This window comes from Canis lupus, chromosome 16 (genome assembly GCF_003254725.2).
Source record: "Canis lupus dingo isolate Sandy chromosome 16, ASM325472v2, whole genome shotgun sequence".
In the NCBI taxonomy this organism is placed as follows: Eukaryota; Metazoa; Chordata; class Mammalia; order Carnivora; family Canidae; genus Canis; species Canis lupus.
This window is the reverse complement of record NC_064258.1, coordinates 31,160,405-31,169,515: the sequence shown is the minus strand read 5'-3', so window position 1 is coordinate 31,169,515 and position 9,111 is coordinate 31,160,405. Positions and strand designations below refer to the sequence as shown.

Here is a 9,111-nt window from a genome sequence, read left to right as displayed (position 1 = left end):
AAAAATCTTTAAATAAAAACAAACAAAACAAAATAATTCGCTTAGGCCTTTGCTGGAAGGTGCTGCTTGTTGCTCGACTTACGTTCCATGGAATCTGTGAGGCACGATCATCCTTGCATTCGAGGCTTGCCGCTCTCTTTGTGTCACCAATGTGCTCCTGCTTCTTTATCCCTCTTTCTGCTTTTTGGTTTGATGAATTATTTTTCATGATTCTATTTTAATTACTCCATTTTCTCCATTCAAGATTCAGCTTTATTTCTTTTTTTTATTTAATGATCTTCAATGATGTTACTTCTCCTCTGCTAACTTCCTAGTTCTGCATATGTGTCTACATTTATATCCGTTTCTCTGTGTCTCTGTCAGTGTGCGTGGATACACATGATTTCAGTTCAGTTGGTGGTCAAGCTGGAGAGTCAGTGCCTCCTGTCTACTTTCAGTTCTGTGGCTGACAGCAGGTTTCCTACTTGTAAACAGTCTGAAGACTCACTAGATTGATTGATCACGCTGCCTTTTTATGATCACCCTCACATGTTTCAATTCTACATGCCTGCGAATGCACTAATTCTTATTTTTTTTAATTCTTATTTTTAACAGTCAATGTTCATTCCCCTTTTTTTTGTCCATGTATATTCATAAATGGTCATGTTCATTTTTATATCCATATTCAAATAGGGAGCATTATTTCCATATATATGTGTGTGTGTATACACACACACAAATCTTGCTCTCATTTCACTCAGACGGTCTGTACTTCAAGTAGAAAATTTTCCTTCAGCTTGAGGAGATGCCTTTTATTTGTTTTGTGGAGCAGATCTGGTATTGTGTTTTCTCTGTTTTGTGGGATATGATTCAGAGTTCTGGAATTGTGCCTCCCCGCTCAAGGGGGATGCCAGGCTTCTCTCTCTCCCTCTGCCTGTCTCCACCAATCATGCTCTCTCTCTCCCTCTCTCTAACAAATAAATAAAATCCTAAAAATTAATACTACTTCTAATAAATAACACACAGAGTGAGCATAAAGGTGGACATGCAGGCCTGCTAGACCTGGCTGGAGACCCCCTCCCTCATGCCTGTGTTTGTTGTCTTCCCCTTGTGCTGCTGGCTGCAGAGGTGCATGACCTCCCGGGGAGGGAGGAGGCCCATGGAGGAGCCACCCTGGCTCCTGAACGACCCCATGAGCGAGTTCAGTCTCCAATCTGAACAGTCTCCAATCTGAACAGCGCCTCAGTGCTGTCAGGTGGGGCAATCTGTGCTGACGTGGTAGCACAGTGGGGGAGTCACTTGGTAATTCAGCATAATAGGATAGACCTACAAAATGTGGAAATTAATTGAAAATTAATTTATTAATTAATTAATAAATTAAATTGAATTAATTGAAATAGTTATCAGTCTACTAGTTTTAAAATGACCAATGGACGCCTGCCTGGCTCAGTCTGAAGGGCGTGTGGTTATTGATCTCGGGGTCCTGAGTTTGAGTCCCACATTGGGCACAGAGTTTCCTTTAAAAAAAAAAAAAGAAAAGCACAAAGTATTTAAAAATGCCCCAAATCAATAAGGCTCCCACCGCTGAGCTGGCCCGTGGTGGGATGGGTCTTCCCGCCTGCTTCCTTCAGCCGCTGAGCCCTGAGCACAGATAGTGCCAGAGCTGATAAGCAGGCCAGATCCTCCTCTCAGAGCTCATGCTCCAGGGTGGAAGATGGACAAAATACAGACAAAATCAGAAACAAAAAGAGCAATTGCTCCCTAGAAAAACAGCCTGGTCCTACCTCTGGGTCCTGAGCTCCGGAGGTGAGGCTGTGACAAACTGTGGGGCTTTGACAAATGCAGCAGCTGGGGCTCCAGGGAGCCACTGAGGGGAGGAGGTGAAGATCCCAGCAGGGCCACTGCCTCGCCAGGATCACAGCCTGGGAAGGAGGCAGAGGGGGCATGAAGCCAGCTCTGTGTCCTCCGTTGGGGGCCAAGGCTGCCCCTCCCCTTCCTGAGGGGCTGGGATAAGGTTGTGTGGATGGAACTGGCTACAGACATGGAGATGTGACTGGGGTGGGGGTGGGCATCGACAGCCCAGACGGGAGGCATTCCAGCACGTTCCAGTCTGAGGAAGAGCCCAGGTCAGGGCGACCCACTGGGTGCACCGCTGTCCACAGCTCACCCAGTGGAAATGGGGGAATGGCCCGTAACACACACGACAGGCAGGGTTTCAGGATAAGGACGGCCTCACACCTTCTAGGCCAAGACTCCGACACCTACTGTAGGGTTTGCCTTGGATTCAGGAGCCTAGGATCGTGGGAAGCTATTGCCCATCCCTGTCCTGATGGGACTGTCATCTTCTGGGCCTCCAGAATGAGAGTACCAGTGCCCACGTGTGTGCACACAGGACCTTGTGGGCCTGGACGCATGTACACACCAAGGAAGAACATGTGGTGGGAGGTATTTCCTGCATGTGACACCCGCCTCCAATGTCATAGATATGATGCCACAGTGGCCTGGGGACGTCTGGAGGAAGCACCCTCTAGGATAATCCCTGTCCCACAGGCAAGAGGCAGACCATCCCCGACGGGCACAATGGCTTCTCTGGGGTGAAAACCAGGGAAGAATGGAAAGTTGTGTCTGAACCCAGGTGTGTTTCCAGGCTGGGACCCTGGCTGCACACAGTCCTTCCCTGGGGCCTGTGGACAGGGGTGCGGTTGTGTCACTGTGTGCACACAGGCCATTGCCTGGGGGCGGGGGGTGCATCGGCAGCCCCGAGCGCTGCTCCTGAAGCTTCCTCCAGGAGTGGACTCAGGGAGGGGGTCCCAGGCAGTGAGGTCACTTCTTTCACAACAGAGGCCAACAGAACTTGGAACCCCTGCACCCGGGCCCCCACATTCTAGTGCAGCCCCACCTCAGGCTCACTTGGCTGGAGACATCCGCTACTGGAAGATGTTCTCTTGCTGCTTTCCCACCTCTGGGGACTCTGGCTCCCAGGAACCCCAGGGGTGCCGCTTGTTCAAATGCTGTAGGCTTTGGCTCCACCATAAAAACCAATGCCTCAGGGCGTTTATCAGGAGGCACCATAAGGTAATACAGAGCAGCCCAGACCAGGCCACCTGTGCCAGCCATCCTGGGCGGCCCCATCCCCTCCTCTTCAGTTTCAGGGAAACAGGGATGTGTGGGCAGGTCGCATCCAGGCTGGAGGACCTTGCAGGGGAGCAGGTTCCCCGGTGATCCCTTCAGGGTCACCCTGATGTCACGGTGGGCAGGGTGGAAACAGGATTCCTGAGGAGCTTCTTACCCTTCCCAGAGTTACCCTAAGGCCCTGCAGCCGCCCCCCTTTGCTCTCCTTGGGGGAGGTGTGTGCCGGCTGTGCTGTGGTGGGTCTGCAATAGAGTCAGCTGGGTGTGCGGCCCCGCCGAGGCGGCCAGACCGGGCGCTGAGGCCTCCTGCCTGGCTGCCCCGCACTGTCTTCACAGAGATCCACACGGGACATGGGGCTGGAGTGGGAGGAAGGGGTCATCTGCCCCAGCGCCTCGAGGAACTGGGAATTGCCCTGCATGGCTAACAGAGGCCAGCGTGGGCTCAAGGTGAGTGCAGGGCCTGGGGCCCCCCGACACCCAGGGCCCCAATGTGACAGGAAAGGCCCTGGGTCCCAGAAGCCAGCCTGCTACTCCTCTGGGCTCCCCCCTAGATTCCTGCTCCCACATGAGTCTGGATTCCCCTCCTCCCCAAACTTGTCCTCATGGCCCTGCCCCTGTCTGGGCCAGATGCAGAGTCCCTGTGCACAGATTTGTAGGAATATCAGAGTAGGGCCTTCAGGGGAGGCCTGGTCGCCCAGTGGTTTAGCGCCTGCCTTCCACCCAGGCCCTCCTGATCCTGGAGACCCGGGATCGAGTCCGGCCTCGGGCTCTCTGCATGGGGACTGCTTCTACCTCTGTCTGTGTGTCTGCTTCTTTCTGTCTCTGTCTCTCTGTGTGTCTCATGAATAAAAAAATAAAAACCTTTAAAAAAGAGACACACCATGTCTCATCGCACGCAGTCTCCAGTAGTTTGCACTGTGCTATGCTTTCTCCTAACTGGTGCTCTCAGGAGGCCCCATTGGCCTGATGTCCTTCCCCACCTTCTCCAAGGCTTGAGCATGGTCTTGGTGAGTTGGGAGACTTTTCCCCAAAGGGACACGGGGCTCACTGTACTATGTCTATCGCTCTGCAGTTAGGTTTTGAAGGAGCGCATCCCTGCCCCCCCTCCCGGGGTCAGGCACAGGGGCCTCGTGTGCTGCACAACACGTCAGAAGGCCAGTTGGTTCCCACAGCCACTGAGCCCTTCACTGATGCAGGACTTCAATGCGATTCCCTTCTGTTGCCAAATCACAGGGCGGCACTGAACATCCTGCAGCCCTCACGCCCTGGGCCCTCCCACCCAAGGAAAGGTCTCTGGGTGGGCACCTAAAGAGAGGGACGTGTGGTCAAATTCAAGGGGTGAAGCCGTTAATGCAGGGAGGTGCTGTCAAAACTCAGCTGACAAGTGGACCTGGGATACTGACCCCTCCCACTTGAGATCCTTGTATTGATCCAATTTTTTTGAAAATTTATCCTCTAAGATTATTTCTTTATTGGATAGTTTGTTTAAGAGACAGGCAGAGAGGGGATCCCTGGGTGGTGCAGCGGTTTGGCGCCTGCCTTTGGCCCAGGGCTCGATCCTGGAGACCCGGGATCGAATCCCACGTTGGGCTCCCAGTGCATGGAGCCTGCTTCTCCCTCTGCCTGTGTCTCTGCCTCTCTGTCTCTCTCTGTGTGACTATCATGAATAAATAAATAAAATCTTTAAAAAAAAAAAAAAGAGACAGGCAGAGAGCAGGGAGCAGGAGAGGGAGACACAGGCTCCTCAAGCACACTCAGCCCCAAGCGCAGAGCCTGCCAGGGGCGGGATCTCAGGATGCTGAGACCATGACCTGAGCCACAACCAAGAGTCAGATGCTAAGTGACTGAGTCACAGGCATCAAGCCCCTTGTTCCTGCTGTGGGCACTCCTGCCTACCCCCCCCACCCCCCTGCAGCCACCGAGGGCTCGGGCTTTGGTCTGCACTCCAACTCCCAGGTCTCCTGGAGGCTACAGTGCAGGCTGCACGTCCCCTCTGTCCCACCTCAGGCTGAAAGGGCCTCTGCCGGGAAGTGGAATCTGATCTCCCAACAAAGCCCAGCCGGACCGAGCTGCTGGAGCACGAAGTCCAACAACTGCTGCCCACCTTGCTGCACAGGGACATGATCTCTATTTTCAGTTTCTTAGACAACTATGATGAATTTGGCAGCACCGAAGAGGTGCTGGACCTGTTTACCAAGTGAGCACCCTGACCCTCCACAGCCCAGTGGGATGGGCCACCTACTGGTTGGGAGTCTGGGGAATGTTTCTGAGCTTCCCAGCCCCTTGGGCTGCTGACTCCGACTGGAGTAGAGTCACACAGGGCCTAGTCGGGTCTTATAGGGAAGCCCCCCGGGACCTGGCCTGTGGCAGGTCAGCTAGTGGGGCTGGGCTTGTGCTCATCAGCCGACATTCTCCCCCCATGATGACACCTGTACCTCCTCCCCCACTGTCACCAGGGTCTTGAGCTGGCCTGTTTTCCCATTGAAAGGGAGGTTTGAGGGTCCACTGGGGGTCTGTGTCCTGGGGCAACCAGACTGGAGGACCCTGGGGATCCCGGGGTGCCCCAGGCCCACTCGGATATTGGCCATGGGCCTGGCTGGAGCCCTTTCATTCCTCAAGCATTCAGGAAGCCCAATCAGGTTCAGGCGCTTCTCCAGGAGCTGCCCGTGGCCCCACGCACAGAGCTAATGGCCCCCCAGGGCTCCAGACTAGTCAGGGGTCAGAGGGTGACAGCCCCCATGATGAGAGGTCACATCCACAGGACGATTCACGTGATGCCCCCCGCCCTCTAGATATGGATGCATCGTAGCTGCCTGTGGTGACAACGACGCAGTCCTGCAGCAGTGGAAAATGTGAGTGAGCTCTGGCTCATGCAGGAGGGCCTTCCCTCTCCAGGAGGGCAGTGAAGGGACTGTGGGTCGGAGGGGCTTCTGTACCCTCACCCCACACATCTGCAATGCCTGTGACAGGGTAAAGGTCTAAGGGCCCTTCAGGAAAAGAGCAAAAGAGAGCCATGGATGGGGTGCGGGCTTGTGAGAGAGCACTGGGACCCATAAGGAGACCTTCTCCATGCCCACCCCCTCCCAACCCTCCATCTACCCCACACCTGGGACCCAGAGCAGAGGGTGTGGGGAGCATCGCACTCACCAATCTGGTGGTACCTGGACCAGGGTGCACAGCAGGTGCTCAGGAGGACCAGTGAGGGCTCACGGACCAGAAGGCCCTCACTCCATGGGAGATGGGAGATTAGAGTCAGTGGAAGGACACCCTCTGTGGGCCCCTCATGAGTGAGGCAGTGCAGAGCCACAGGAGGGAAGGTGGCTTTACCAGGCGGCTCCTGGCAAGGCCTGGCAAGACACAGAGCCCAAGCCCTCCTCGCTTGGACATTCCCAGAGCGACAGTGTGTGCAGTGAAGGCAATGACAGGCCAGATGCCCCCCTCCCTGGACACCTGCCAGTGGATTCAAGGGGCAAGTGGGCAAGGAGCCAGGCTGAGGAGGTAGTCCTGCTTCCCCAGGAAAGACAGTGATGGTCACACCACTGGTCATGGGCTCCCACGCACAGAGGCTTCATGCCAGCCCCTCTTCAGTGAGCAGGCCTGTGGCAGGCAGGACCACCAGGTGGCAGATGGACAAGGAGCAAGACTGGCCTCCGACAGCCCCAAGTGGGAGGCCCGGGGCCCTGGTTCCTGCAGGGCTTCCCCAGGACTCCTGTGTGTGAGGGAGCACTGTCTTCTGATGCCTGTGCCCACCTGTCTCTCCCCAGGGCCATCTCCTGAATCCTGGACATTTGGCTGGACTACTATTGGGAGGATTTTTGTCAGCTCCCAGAACTTCCCTCCCTGACAAAGCTGCTGGAATTCATGAGACAGTGCATGCCAGGCTCAGACCTGGAGCACCGTGCCTGGCGTTACTGTCAAACAATTCAGATGCCTCCGTGCAGCAGAGCCAGAGGCTGGGGGTGAGGAGGACTGGGGGTGGCTGAATTGGGGACAGGGTGAGCCCCACAGATCAAGCTGGGCCGGGAGCAGTGGGTAGGCTCACACCCCCATCCCCACAGGCTGCAGTCTGGGGAGACCTCCCAGGGCTCTTGCACTCACACACGTTGAACAGTGGGAAGAGTGTCCTTGATTTGGGAGGGACATGGAAAGTCCATCCTGGTGATGATACTTTGTCTTCTTGGAGCTACAGCTTCGGCCTGAGAACAACACCCTAAACCACCTCAAGAGCCCGCCTGAGCTCCGACTGTGGGGCCTGCTGCACTGTCAGGGCTTGAGGTGATTGAGCCAGTCCTGGCTGCTGGAGCTGAGAGCTTAGCCTGAGCCGAGGTGCCAGCTGCTGAGTCAAAGCCCCTGCAGATAGTGGTCACTGCTCTAGTTCGCTGTTCCACCCTGGAGGAGCCACCTGCACTCTTAGGAGCCCTGAAGGATGAACAGGCGCCACCACCTGCTATCGAGGTTGTTGATGTGCCAGAGCAGCCACCTAACTCAATGGAACAACTGGCTTCAGACCCCAAGCAACACCCTGAACCACCCCAAGAGCCCACCCCAGCTCCGACTGTGGGGCCTGCTGAAGCTTCAGGGCCTAAGGTGATCGAGCTGGTCCTGGCTGCTGGAGCTGAGGGCTTGGCCCCAGCAGAGATGCTGGCTCCTGAGTCCAAGTCAGTACACGTGGTGGTCGCACCTATGATTCCCTGCCCCAATGAGGAGCCAACTGCACCCTTGGCCACCCCAGAGGAGGAGTAGGCTCCGGTGCCTGCAACTGGGGTCCCCAAAGTGCCAGAGCTGCCACCTGCCTCTGGAGCAACTGGCTTCAGCCCCTGAGCAACAATACCCTGAACCACCTCGGGATCCCGTTGCAGCTCTTACCACGGGGCTCATGATGGCTGAAGCCCAACGGAGGCTTGCCCTCCCCTGTCATTGTGCTGTACCTATATTTTCTGTTTCATAAACTTGTATAATGGCTTATGAGTTTTATTTGTAATAAAGGATAAGTTAACTTCACACAAAATTTACTCTGGTGCTTTTAAATTATATATCGTGGTACTTTAGATCCATTCACAGTGTCACAGGCCCTGGAGCCTGGGGCGCCAGGGGACACAGCCCAAGATCTGGTGTTCCCTGGGGACAGGCAGAGGCCGGGAGGACACAGGACAGCAAGGACGCTCCTGCCGCCAGGCGGCTCCGAGCTGTGCAGATCAGTGGCCCTTGCCCCCGGAGTATCCAGGCTCCTGTGGACTGGGGGCTGTGGTAGTTACTGCAGGAGCTGACTCCAGAGCTGGACAGCTGGCCGCTGCCACTGTTGTTGTCCCTCCTGGTGTCACCCTGTACCTGGGACTGAGCAGGGGTCTCACAGGATAAACAACTCCCACTGAGCCCTGCACCTGGCAGGGGGCTGAGCAGCTCCCCAAGGTGCACACACTTGAGAATCAGCACAGCAGGCACCTCCCCCCAGAAGACTACTTAGAAGGTCAGGGGAAAAGCAAGTTATTGACCAAGCAGCACTGGAAAGCTCCAGGGGAAGTGGAGGGATTTACAGGATATAGAATCAGAGGATACTCCCCCTTATTTTTTCTTTTCTGTTTGTTTCTGTTGTTTTCCCACCCCCTTTTTAATTCTTTTTTTCTTCTTTTTTTTTTTTTTTCTCTCTTTTTTCTCCTTTTTCCAGTACTACTTGTTTTTGGCCCCTCCGCACTGAGCAAAATGACTAGAAGGAAAAACTCACCTCAAAAGAAAGAATTAGAAACAATCTTCTCTCCCACAGAGTTACAAAGTTTGGATTACAATTCAATGTCAGAAAGCCAATTCAGAAGCACAATTATAAAGCTACTGGTGGCTCTAGAAAAAAGCATAAAGGATTCAAGAGACTTCATGGCTGCAGAATTTAGATCCAATCAGGCAGAAATTAAAAATCAATTAAATGAGATGCAATCCAAACTGGAAGTCCTAACAACTGAGGGTAAACGAAGTAGAAGAACTGAGTGAGTGACATAGAAGACAAGTT

At 54.4% G+C, this 9,111-nt stretch overlaps 1 long non-coding RNA gene across 2 annotated transcripts; it reads left to right on the top strand.

The window, feature by feature from the left end:
- The first annotated feature begins 2,877 nt into the window (after positions 1-2,877).
- Positions 2,878-8,101, top strand: LOC118350984 (uncharacterized). 2 transcript variants are annotated; one of them, XR_007402777.1, is made up of 6 exons: positions 2,878-3,054; positions 3,447-3,557; positions 5,118-5,307; positions 5,903-5,962; positions 6,875-7,069; positions 7,300-8,101. It is a non-coding gene; the product is annotated as an uncharacterized LOC118350984 (long non-coding RNA). The 2 variants fall into 2 exon arrangements; XR_007402776.1 differs by having other exon boundaries at positions 2,878-3,557.
- The last annotated feature ends 1,010 nt before the right edge of the window (positions 8,102-9,111 follow it).